A 12,299-nucleotide genomic window follows, 5' to 3' on the forward strand; every position below is an offset into this window, starting at 1 on the left:
AATCAGGAAATTAAGAGTGACAGAAAAATAAATAACAAAAAATGAACAGAACTATGTTTCCCATGGCCCCACCATCTCCCCTACCATGAGGCTACCACCCACTCCTCCCTGCTTTTAGAGCTTAAAATGTCACATCTGCAGAACAACAAAGGCCAGTGGATTGGGGAGGGGGGTGTGGTCTTAAGTATCTTTTCCTCTTCTATTGCCCGTATACGTTCTGTTAAAATGGAAACTACAGAGAATAAGTCTGACTTAATAAATCACACCTTGGCTTTACCCAGCCTCGGTTATGCTGAAGGGTGACCCCAACACACACCCAGTCCCAGATTCCCCCCCAAAAATGTGTGTCTTGTACTGTCCAGACCTCTCCTGGACATTACATGTATATTGATTCCTTTAAGGGAATAATATGCACACAACTTGTTGCCCCATATGGAGTTACACAGACACTTAGACTTGAACACATTGGGTTAGATAAAACAGTAAAACAAATTTATTAACTACACAAAGATAGATTTTAAGTGAGTACAAGTAAGGAGACACAAAAGTTAGAAATGGTTGCCAGAAAAATAAAGGTACTATATTTACTGATGCCTAATTTAACAAACTACATTAGATTCAAAGCAAAGTTTTCTCACTGCAGGCTGTCAGCAGTCTTACTGACCGAACTGTTTAGGTCAGGACCCAACCCTCAGAGTCCAGTGCCTGTTTCCTTTTTCTCTTCAGGTACAGTGAATATGGTGGGCAGAGGGAGAGGGAGAGGTTGTTTCTGGTGTTTGTCCCTCCTTTTTATAGTGTCATCCCTCTATTGAAAAACATTTCCAGCTGAGAACCTGTGTGGAAAAATGTTCCCTGCTATTTTTTTCACCGATTTGAACTTCCTTTGTCTTCCCTTCCTGCTTGATGACTCTGTTTACTGCTTAAATGCAAATTAAACAGAACCCATGTTCCTTTATTTAGGACAGAACTGTTTGCCAACTTCTGGTATGGGCAGGACTGTGGGGTTTGGAACATGTGTTAATAACACCATACAGGGGAATCTTACAACTTTGCATACAGTATTGCCACACACATTTTATCAGGATAATACTGACCAGGAAATTATGAGTTTTCAGACGATAACTTGGAAGACATATCTTATACAAACATAATTACAATCATATGCAAACACAGGGGTATATTCTGTCACATCAAGATGAATGCCAGTTGAGGGGGACAGAGCTGACTTTGACTAGCTATATTGAGGTAAAAACTACCTGTGCTCTATCTCCACTGGGATTTTACATTGAGACAGCTATATTGAAGTAAAAAAAAAAACAACCCCACATCTTTTTTTGCAGTGAAGAGCCAGTCTAAGTTGTCCCTTGGGACCAGTCTCTCACCTTGATCTGCACAGAGTGACAAATGGCCAGTATCCAGGATCTCATGGCTTGCATGATACTGGACCAAATTCCTGACACCGGTCAAGGGTTAAATATCCTTCACCCTGAACAGTATAATTTTGAGGGAAGAAATTCCAGATTTTGGGGAAAGAAGAAAATCTCTCTCTCTAAACTCTCTTTAAAATTTAATTTATTTATTAAATGGCAGCTGTTTGAAGCTACTCAGAGTCTGGAATGTTAGAAATAATCCTGATTGAGATGCATTAGTGAGCAGAATGGAGGTGAGACAATCAAAGATGCATGATAATGCTGTGTGTGTGTGTGTGTGTAGACATCTCATTACTAAATTGTGTTGTTATATATTCATTATATATAGGATTAAGTAGAGTGCAATAGCATTAAGCTGCATACTTTAAAGAAAGCTCCAGTGATGTTTTTCCTAGTTATTCATAATGATGAAAAATATCCTTCAATCTTCCTAAAATTATGTAAATAAATACTGGTACAAGTTTTGTCAATTAGCTGGACCAAAGGGATTTTACTCTTTAATCAAGTGTGTTATTGGGTATGACTCACTTAAGCATGTCTTTGATACTGATAAAAGGGAACGCAAAAGACTGAAGGGGATCTGGGATGGTTAGTCTACAATTATTTAGGTAACAAAGCCCTAGATGTCTAATGAAGTCTTATTGGGGGGAAAAGACCTTGACCCAACTGTTTCCCAACCATTTTCTCTTTTTTTAATGTCTTAAATATAAATTTTCTTGTGACTAGACTGGTCAGAGACTTTATAATGGGATATGGCACCTTTTAACTTCTGGCCAAAAGTCTGAATTTCACCTTAGTAGTGACCAAAAATTGTTACTCTTTCTTAGTGGCTACAGTGGCCTATGTGAAATTAGTTTGGCAGTTCAAACACAGAGTTCCTAGTGGAGAGGTGTCTACATCAGAAAAACCATCACTTCAGTTTACAATTTTGACCATCTACCTGGAGAGACTACTAATTGGGTAAGTATTGGAGACAATCCAATCTTGTTAGTGTTCGCCCCTTCAGAACACAGTTGAGGCATACATGTGGGATGAGTGGTGAAATTTACACTGGTGCTTTATACCTGTTCTGTAGAGAGCAGATTTCAATTTCCAGGGCTGTCTTTTTGTTACGTTTCATGAGAATTAGAACTCATTTTACGAACAGTAATTGTTCAAACTCATTCATTTCCTTTCTCATACTCAGGTAAACCAATCCTCAGAGCGCTTTTCCTGTCTCAATGGTAGTTGGAGGTAGAAATGTATTTGTGACTCACCAAGTAGGGGCTAGGCCCCATGCACTTAAAAACTCACCAGTTCTGCATCCAACCAGATTCTTCCTTCAGAGAACCTAGAAAATTATCCTTTTCAAAGGGTCTTTCTCGAAAAATGTAAGTAAAGATTTTTAATATATTCCACAACCTTAATTAGCTGACAAGAAAAGCAGAAAACAAAAAAATGCCTCAAACACCAGTCCCCTTCAGCCATATGTTCACTGGAGCCCACTTCAGACAGCTGAGCTCAACTCCATTTAAGGAAGAGTCCCCGAGCAGAAGAGCTCTTGGTAATTAGATTTAATGGAAGCATAGAGGCCAAATGAGGAGAGAAAGGAGGCAGAGAAAATTGCAGATAGAGAGAGGGAAATTGGAGGACTTGTGGGGAGGAGAAAAAGGAGACTGAAAGGCCAGGGATTGGAGATGAGCCTCTCTTCAGTCAGCCATGGCCCATGGGAGGGAATAGGGCCTGTCTGAATTCATGTTCCTTCTCTGCCTGCCGCCTTCCCATTTGTTTCCCAGAAAGCGTAACCTTGTCCATGTCAGAGCACATGCAGCCCCTTCTCATTCACTCTCCAGTGACTCTGGGCCTTTCATAACTGGAGCATAGCCACAGCGACTTTCCAATTCACTTCTTTGCAGCTGAAACCATTTAATAACTGGGTGCAGTCATACACCCACATGTAAACCTAGCAGTCCAAGAGTGCATGCACTGCCTTCTGTTTACTCCCCAGAAGTGTAAACCTTTCACTACCATATCCCATGGTTGGCTTCTCTATTCACCCCACAGCAAGTGTAACTTTTTCATAGTCAGAATGCATTATGCAGTTTTCAATGCAGGTGCATAATGCCGCTGTCCCCCATAAGTGTAGATGGGCCTAAAAGTCATATTAGCACCATGATTTCTTTCAGTTAAATGTGCCCCATACATTGTCACCCCGAAGCTGCCAACGAGTGTGTGTCATCTGAAGCAGCAGGGGTGCACATCTTTTTTATATCTGAAGAATAACAACTGAATATAATGAAGAGTAATTAAATGCCATTTCTCATTTCTCAGAACCAATTTCCCCTTTTCTCAGTAATGGTCTCTTTTGTTACTTCTCTTTTGCGTACTCTGCCATTCTAGGACTTGTGTCCTGAAGAAATCAGAGAAAACTTCCAGCTTTGGGAAACTTTCCTCTCTATTTGAAACAAATGCCCCTGTACTGTAATGGAGCATCATCTAGGTGGATAAAGAGGTTTCTGTGATTGTGATTTCATCCAGGGGAATATTTTTTACTTTTTCAACTTTATATCTCTGATAGGAATTGTAAAACAAAACCATGGTATTGTGCCAAGTTTAAAGTCAAAAATTCTGCCGCAAGAAGCCTTCCTGGTAAGGCTGAACGTTTTAAATTGTTTTTTTCCACTTCACATTTTGTAGCTCCTGCTGTAGGCCAGTTGCCGATCTCCAAAGACCCACCTTCCGTGGTAAGAGTCTAAGCTCCCTTAGAGGAGCCTTATTCTAAATATTACGTGAGTCCAATGATATGAGTAAAAGAAGTGATACCAGAATTTCCTAACTGTGCTCTGAGATGCATGTCCTGAGGATTAGCCCCGTACTGCTGAGTGACTGGTGGTTGTTTATGCTTCTCGGGAAGGGAAGGGTGAAGAGAATTTGGCTGGATGTTTCACTGAACAAACAAAAGGTTTCATATGCTGAAGATATGACTAAAAAAAGAAACTCCAACTAAAAGGACAGCTCACTGCATTTGGCATTTATATTATTGAAGGAGACAGAGGCAGTGAGAGGGAAAGAACATTAATTATGGAGCACAGCAAGGGCTGCTACTTAAAGTGTCTGGTGCTAGCATAATTACGGGAGACATTCCTGCTCTATGATGCTGAGAGACAGACAGACCTCTCTGCTGTTGGAAGGGGAAGCCTCGCTCACTTGAGATTCAGACTTGTTCATTCTACCAAACTTTAGAGCCACTGCCAGGGAGAAGTGTGTGCTCTGAAAATGAGGTTTCCGGTTGCTTTCACTGTGGGTTTTCCCCACGCATGGGTTGTTTGGAGGCCTTAAAAGGGGAAGGAGAAACGGAGACTGAGCCTATCTAGCTACGCCACTGACCTTCTGGGTGTGACCTTGGCTAAGTCACCTTTGTCTGTCTTGTCTCTCTAGGTATCCTGTAAATTCTTTAGGGCAGGGACTGTCTCTTACTCTGTGTATATACAAGCGCCTAGCACAATGGGGCCCCCAATCTTGGTTGAGGGTTCTAGTACTACTGCTGTTGATTAAAAAAATAACTGAGATTCTGAAAAACAAGATAGTAGCTTCAGAGAGGGGCCAGTACAGCATGTGGGCATGTACCCATGGTTTCCAAGCTCTGGGCAGGAAGGAGTGAAATCCAGCAAAGGGATAGTATGAGATAAGCATCTCTGAGATATGCATTAGCATATTGTCCCCACCCAACTCTTCCAGCCCAAGATAAAATAAATCTCAAGGGCACAACCTATTGACTTTTTTTTTTTTAATCAGTTCACTTTATCAGATAAGTGTGAACAATATGTACATACCACAGTAAATGCAAAGCAATAGGTTAGGGACCAAATTAAAAAGTAAACCCAGTGGCCCAATCTTGTGAGATGCTGAGCATAATTTGCAGGAGCCCAATTTGTAGAATCAGTCCCCAAAGGAACTGATGAATCATGAAGGAAGAAATGTGTGCCTTATAAAAACTTATTTTTTTAGCTGGAAGGTGAAGAAAATGGGGATTTATTTACATGCACCAACAAGATTGCCGTTGGCTTTGTGCCACATGAATTACATTTCTGTCATTTCTTTCTTTCCCCACCCCCCCCTTCTCTCAATTGGCTAGTTTGATCTTGCTTAATAAAACTTTTCTTTTAGGATTCCTTCCAAGTTCTCATAGATTTTCTGCTGTAGTTCATAACTTAATAATAATAATTCCTTCCATTTAATAGAACCTTTCATCTTGAAGTATCTCAAAGTGTTTTAGAGACTCTGTGCCAAATTCTACTCTTTCACCAGTGAGAATCCAGAGTGTAACTTCACAATGGAGTTTCAAGTGAAAAAAACATTTGGCCTGATATGTAAAGGGGTCTCTTCACTTCTGAGGAGAAAAGGTAGCTGATACTCTGTATCAGGAACTCTAAACAATAATCTTTTTGAGGTAGGAGCATATAAAATAAAACTCATTTCAAACTGAAGGGAATTAAATGGAGCAGAATATAATTACTCCAGATGGAATATTGCCAGGACACCAGGATTTATGTCTTTATCCCAGCAAAAAGTGGCATGTGATCTTTGACCACACATGTGCTCTAGTTTGATTTTATATCTTCAGTAGTGCCAATCTCAAATATTAAAAAAATCATGAGTCTCCCTTCCAAAAACCATGAGATTTTAAAAAAATTAAATTTGGGATTTTCAGTTTTGAGCCTTTAGGAGTCACATTTTCCCAGCTTTTTACTTAAGTAATCAAAAGGGCTACAAATTTACTTCTTTTAATAAAAGCTGAGATTCTCACAGAATTACTTGATACAGGAGCTGGGGCTCTTAGTAAAACACCAATTATCACAACACCCCTCATAAAATAGCAAGAGTTGACAACACTGTCAGAACTTTCAGGACAATGAGTACCTGTAAAAAGCTGTACTTGTGGCACCTTAGAGACTAACCAATTTATTTGAGCATAAGCTTTCGTGAGCTACAGCTCACTTCATCGGATGCATACATATGAAGTGAGCTGCAGCTCACGAAAGCTTATGCTCAAATAAATTGGTTAGTCTCTAAGGTGCCACAAGTACTCCTTTTCCTTTTGCGAATACAGACTAACACGGCTGTTACTCTGAAACCTGTAAAAAGCTGGGGCATTGGTTCAGTGCTGCCTCAGAGGGAGGAGGAATCACAAACACTTTCTACAACATCTTAGTCTTCCACAGAGCAGGGCTTCTCAGACCTTTTAGTTAAGGCATACCACATCTTAATAGAGAGACTGTCTCAGGGGCCCATCTTCTCTTGAAATAAGTAGAGTTATGCCAGTGTAAGCAATTAGAGGCCCTGTATGCTCAATTAATACAGAGTATTTGTAGTAGTCACTTTGCAAATCACCTTAACCTGTCTTCCTGGCCTTAATCTTTCTGTCAGAAGAAAATTATTCCACTCGCTCCACACCTGTCACTCCATGTTTGCCCCTCCCAATTGCTTAAAGGAACGAGCGATATGATTGCCTAGCTGAGCAGCCAATGCTTCTACATGTAGCAAAGGATTTCTTGGCTCCCAAGTTTGTTGATCGCATAGATCACCTGTCTGAGGAAGACCGGGAGACTGTGTAATAGTTGCAAAAGATGGTGATGAGGCAATTTCCTGAGGAGCTGCTAAATTTAATAGGGGAGCTTTTGGATAATAAGCATCCACAAATAAACAGGAAGCAAAAGGATGAAGGTGCCTTGATTGCATCAAAGGTGATCTAAAACGGGAAATTTGTGGGGAGTGGTGCTTACTTGCTGAACACTACCCAGCCCTAAACAATTTTTAAATAACTATTTATCCTTCTGACAACATGTCTTAAAGTGGGGTTGTGTATTGTGCTCAGAGTGGAGAAAGAGTTATTTTTCTATGCTCATACTGGAGCTCCAGGGTTTCTTGTGGGCTGTTAAGCTTACGTCTCCGCAGTTTTTAAAAAAATCTTTTTGATTTATAAGACTATTGAGACGTTAAAAACATAGAAGCTGATCAAGCTCAGGCCTGTATGCCGATCGCTGGCAGACCTCCTTCACGAATATAATATCACACCTCATGCTGCACTTGACAAGGATGAGAAAAATCCCCTTTGTGCGGTTCCCACACTCCTCTCACACATGATCCAGCCTTTTGGGTAAAGTAGGATGGTTTCTGTGCATTTGGATTAAACACAAACATTTTAATCCTTTGCGTGCAGGCTGGTTGATAGCAATCAACTCCATCTACTAGAGAAAGGAAAAGCCCAGACATGTGATAGCACAGTGATCTTAGTTAATAAGCCTGGGGCTAGATCTCATAATCTACCACAAACCATACTTAAATCCTTAAAACACAGAGGTCCAAATCCTGGTTCCAATAAAGACAGAGATAGATTGCCATAGATTTCAGTGGAATCAGGCTTTGCCTCATAATTCCATCTGTAAATAGAAAGAATGAATAAACAAAGTATCTCACAACGATATTGAGGGTGACACGGTTTCTATGGGATATTAATTACCAGTTCTCATTAAGTCTGTGCTCCTAACTCTATCTTATTGACTTATATAGCTCCTCATTACCATAGTACCTTAGTGCCTCACACAATTTAATGTATTTATTCTCGCAACACCCCTGGGAGATAGGGAAATGTTGCTATCATCAACATTTTACAGTTTGTGATCAGAGAGACTAAGTGACTCACCCAAGGTCACACAGGAAGTCTGTTGCAGGGCAGACAGTTGAACTGAGGTTTGTGTCTTAGGCTACCACCCTAGCCAATGAACTCCTTCTTCTTTCCTAAATCAGTGTAAGGTCAAACTCATCTCTTTCATGCCCCCTGCCTGAAGTGTAAAGAAATACTCCATAAAGTATAAAATTCATCATGAAATAAAATGGTTGCTATAATAGTAAATATATAAAGTAAAAGGTCATGGAAGTCTCTGCTGAAATATTGTTTTGAATATATAACAAGTAAAGCTTTGTATTTGCTTTTCATGTAGTACAGTTGAGCCCTTACTAAAACAATAATGCCATTGTGGGGAAGGATAGAGGGAAATTTAGATCCAGATAGTCAGGATCCCTGAGTAAATAGTGACCACTTGAGAAATACCTTGTGACTGTTATAAGAACTCTCCTCAGTAATCCCTCAAATAACATTCTGTATTTGATCTACAGTGCATACACTATACTTTGTTTTTATAGGGCAGACACTATGCTGAATACTGTTTAAGGTCAAGGCTCAAACAGAGTAAATAAAGCCTACAGAATAAAGGAAAATCTGAATACTCTTCCCAATGGAGCCAGACTTATAGGTATTACAACAGATTTTAGACAGACCTTCACCTTAATGCTGGTAGTATCATTCATTGTATATAGAAAGCTAAGATATGCCTGAATATAGCCTTAACATGTATGTTTTGATTGCTGCACAAAAGGAATATGACGATTTGATTACGTTTAAATTAGTTTAATCTCAGCACGCACTGGTGTTTTTTAATGTGTTAATGAATAGAATAGGAGAAATGGAAGGGTGGTCAGAGACTGATGATAACAGAGGCAGGGAAAACCACGCATATAAAGAGAAAATGACAAGAATGGGGCTATTTGCTTTCAAGAGGAAGTGAATAAAAGGAGGCATAAGTAACTGGGTGGCAGGTAATTAGATAAGGAGCACCTGGGCCTAATAAAGGCTTCTGAAAGCTCTGTCAAAAACCACCAGAACAGAGGACTTGCTGGAGAAGAGAGAGATGTTAGTGAGCAAGAAATTACTTGTTGTGGTATCTACCTGGGGAGTAGAGATCCAGACAGAGAGGAGCAGACTTGGAGGGTAAGTGAAGCCAGGCCAGTGACTAGAGCAGCCCAGGAGAGCAAACTGGGCATGGCACTGCCTGTGGAGTTACTAGGGACTGGTTCAAAAAAGAGTGATGCCCTGTTTGGGGAAGACTGGCATATGGCTGCATACCTAGTAGAGGCCCTAGCTCCAGGCTAGAAATCCAGTCTGAGAGTGCTTTGGGGCTAGAGGGGTGAGACATAAGACTGATTACCCCAGGGGTGGATAGTGTCCAGTGAAGTATCTGACTGAAGCTTTTATTTATGTTTTCATGTTATCCTTTTCTGTTAAATGAGACTCTCTGAAGAGAGTGTTCTTTAATACTAGAAAGCCTGCTTGGGTTTGTTTATACCCTGGGGGAGGGAAGCTGAGGCAGAGACTCATCTGCAATGTCGTGCCTGAGCACAGGGTGTGTGCTGGAGTGACTTTCATGCTGTTACAATGAAGATAAGAAATTGTGAAGTCTCTGTTCTGTATACAGTGCCTTTAAATACCTATGACTCCTGTCTGGCTGCAGAGAGAGCAGCCATTTTGTTCCTGCAATTGTTGCAGCCTGTTAGAAAGGAAGCACACTTAGGTCCCTTCTAGAGACTTAAGTTTTGTCCACTCTTCCTGTTTTTGTTAGTCAACAATAAAAGTAATCTAGACTAAATGTATGTGGCTGTTCCTTGAGTATGGAAAATGGCTGGCAGCCCTCAAATGGGAAGAGATAGGGAATAAAGAGAAAACAAACAAAGTACCTTTTCTATTATCAGAGGAAAATAATGAAAAAATCACCAACTTGCATAGGTACACAAAGCTAAAACCTTGTCCCAGCTTAATGATATGGGGCTCTCTAACCTAAAGTCAATTGAAGCTGTATTGTATGAATCCTATTTAGAGTTTAGAACTAACGCTTCTTGGAGAAGTATATTGGCCTTCTCGCTAAGTCACTGATCAGGGACTGAAGTTCTGTATTCAGTTCTGGGTTCTATCTATGTGACCTGGTCATATTTTTTTAAAGGTATCTGGGTGTTGGAAGGTGTAACTAATTTAGGAGCCAATGGTCTTGTAGACTGAAGGACATCCAGGAAAGCTAATCTGAATTAACTAAAGGTGTATGTTTGAAGTGGATTAATTAAAGTACATTAAACCCCTTTGATGCCATTATTCAGAATTCAAGTGGCCTTAATTTGGTTTAGATTAATTCACTTTGGAAATAACTTAAAATAAACCAGATTAAGGCCGCTTGAATTCTGAAGAAGGGTCTTAATACATGGTTTGATGTGGTTTAATTAATCCACTTCAAATTCATATAGTTAGTTTAATTCAGATTAATTTTCCTGGATCACCCAGTGTGGAGAAGCCATAAATCTCATTTTCAAAAGTGTGTAAGCCAGGGGTGGGTAAACTACGGCTTGCGGGCCGTATCTGGCCCATCAGGGCTTTGGATCCAGCCTGTGGGATTGCCACCCCTGTGGCACCACAGGACTAGGGCAGGTGCCCTGCCTGCCCTGGTCACGTGCCGCTCCTGGAAGTGGCTGGCACCACATCCCTGCAGCCCCTAAGGGGGGGGGGGCAGAGGGTTCCGTGCACTGCTCTTGCCTGCACCACCCCCGCCCCCTCCCCCGCAGCTCCCATTGGTCGGGAATGGGGAACTGTGGCCAATGGGAGTTTCGGGGGAGGTACCCGAAGACAAGGTTCAGCGCATGGAGCGCTCTGCCCTCCCGCCCACAGGGACTTGGCGCCAGTCGCTTCCAGGAGTGGCGCGGGGCCAGGGCAGGCAGGGAGCCTGCCTTAGCTCTGCTGTGTGCCGCTGCCACCCCAGAGCTGCTCAAGGTAAGTGGCACCGGGCTGGAGCCTGAACCCTTCCCGCACTCTGCACCCCAGCCCCTTGCCCTGAACCCCTTCCTGCACACCTCAACCCCTCCCACACCCTGCACTCCCTCTCTCACCCCAACCTCCTGCCCCAGCCCTACATTCATGGGCCTGCATGCAATTTCCCCACCCAGATGTGGCCCTCAGGCCAAAAAGTCTTCCCACCCCTGGTCTAAGCTCTGCTCTACACCACAGAGTTAAATTAATGTAAGACAGAGTTAAGTTATTCTACACTAAAATGCAGCTCCTGCCAGTGTAACTCGCCCACTACCTGAGAGGCATAGCACTTACGTCCATGTAGTTAGATCAATGCAGTGACAGTATAGACACTATATTCCTTACATTGACTGTTGCTGCCTTTCAGAAGCCATCCCACAGTGCCCCACACCGACAGTTAAATCTGAGCAAGCACTCCGGGTAAGGATGTGTACAGCTGACATAAGGAGCATAGTGTGGACATGCAAAAGCAGTTTAATTACTGCAGTGGCTGTAAGTTGACATATTTAGGTCATTTTAATTTTGTAGTGTAGACTTGCCCTAAACCATTTTTGAAAATTACTTGGGCTCTTCAGTCAAGTGTTGCAATGCTAAGTGGAGCACTGCTTAAATACCTTTAAAAATCCAGGCCTTAGGGCATGGCTACACTGGAAACTTCAAAGCGCTGTTGCGGGAGCACTCCTGTGGCAGCGCTTTGAAGCGTGAGTGTGGTCGTGCGCGAGCTCTGGGAGAGAGGTCTCCCAGTGCTCCTGGTAATCCACATCCACAAGGGGATTAGCTCCCAGCATGGCTCCCAGCGCTCGGAGCCTGTTTACACTAGCACTTTAAAGCGCTCTGACTTGCTGCACTCAGGGGGGTGATTTTTCACACCCCTGAGCCAGCAAGTTAGAGTGCTATAAAATGTAAGTGTAGCCAAACCCTTAGTCTCTCTGTACCTCAATTCTCTATCTGTGAAATGGGAGGTTAATGCTTCCTTTGTCTCTCTTCTATTTAGATCTTCAGATTAAGAATGCTCTCTAAGGCCAGATCTACACTACAGATTTACATCACTATAACTACGTCGTTCCGGGGTGTGAAAAATCCAGACCCTTGAGCAACAGTTATACTGACCTACTGCTGGTGCAGACAGCACTATGTCAGCAAGAGAGTTTCTCCCATTGACATAGCTACTGTCTCTCGGGGAGGTGGATTAACTACACTGACAG

General features: G+C 42.0%; 1 long non-coding RNA gene across 1 annotated transcript in view; it reads left to right on the forward strand.

Annotated features, from left to right (window-relative positions):
- Window positions 1-2,781: 2,781 nt before the first annotated feature.
- The window catches only part of LOC141981604 (uncharacterized), a 58,050-nt gene continuing 48,532 nt past the window's right edge, over window positions 2,782-12,299 (forward strand). Inside the window, exon 1 of the long non-coding RNA XR_012637853.1 lies at window positions 2,782-2,800. This is a non-coding gene — a long non-coding RNA (uncharacterized LOC141981604). The remainder of the gene's footprint in view (window positions 2,801-12,299) is intronic.

This window comes from Natator depressus, chromosome 2 (assembly GCF_965152275.1).
Source record: "Natator depressus isolate rNatDep1 chromosome 2, rNatDep2.hap1, whole genome shotgun sequence".
NCBI classification, from domain to species: Eukaryota; Metazoa; Chordata; order Testudines; family Cheloniidae; genus Natator; species Natator depressus.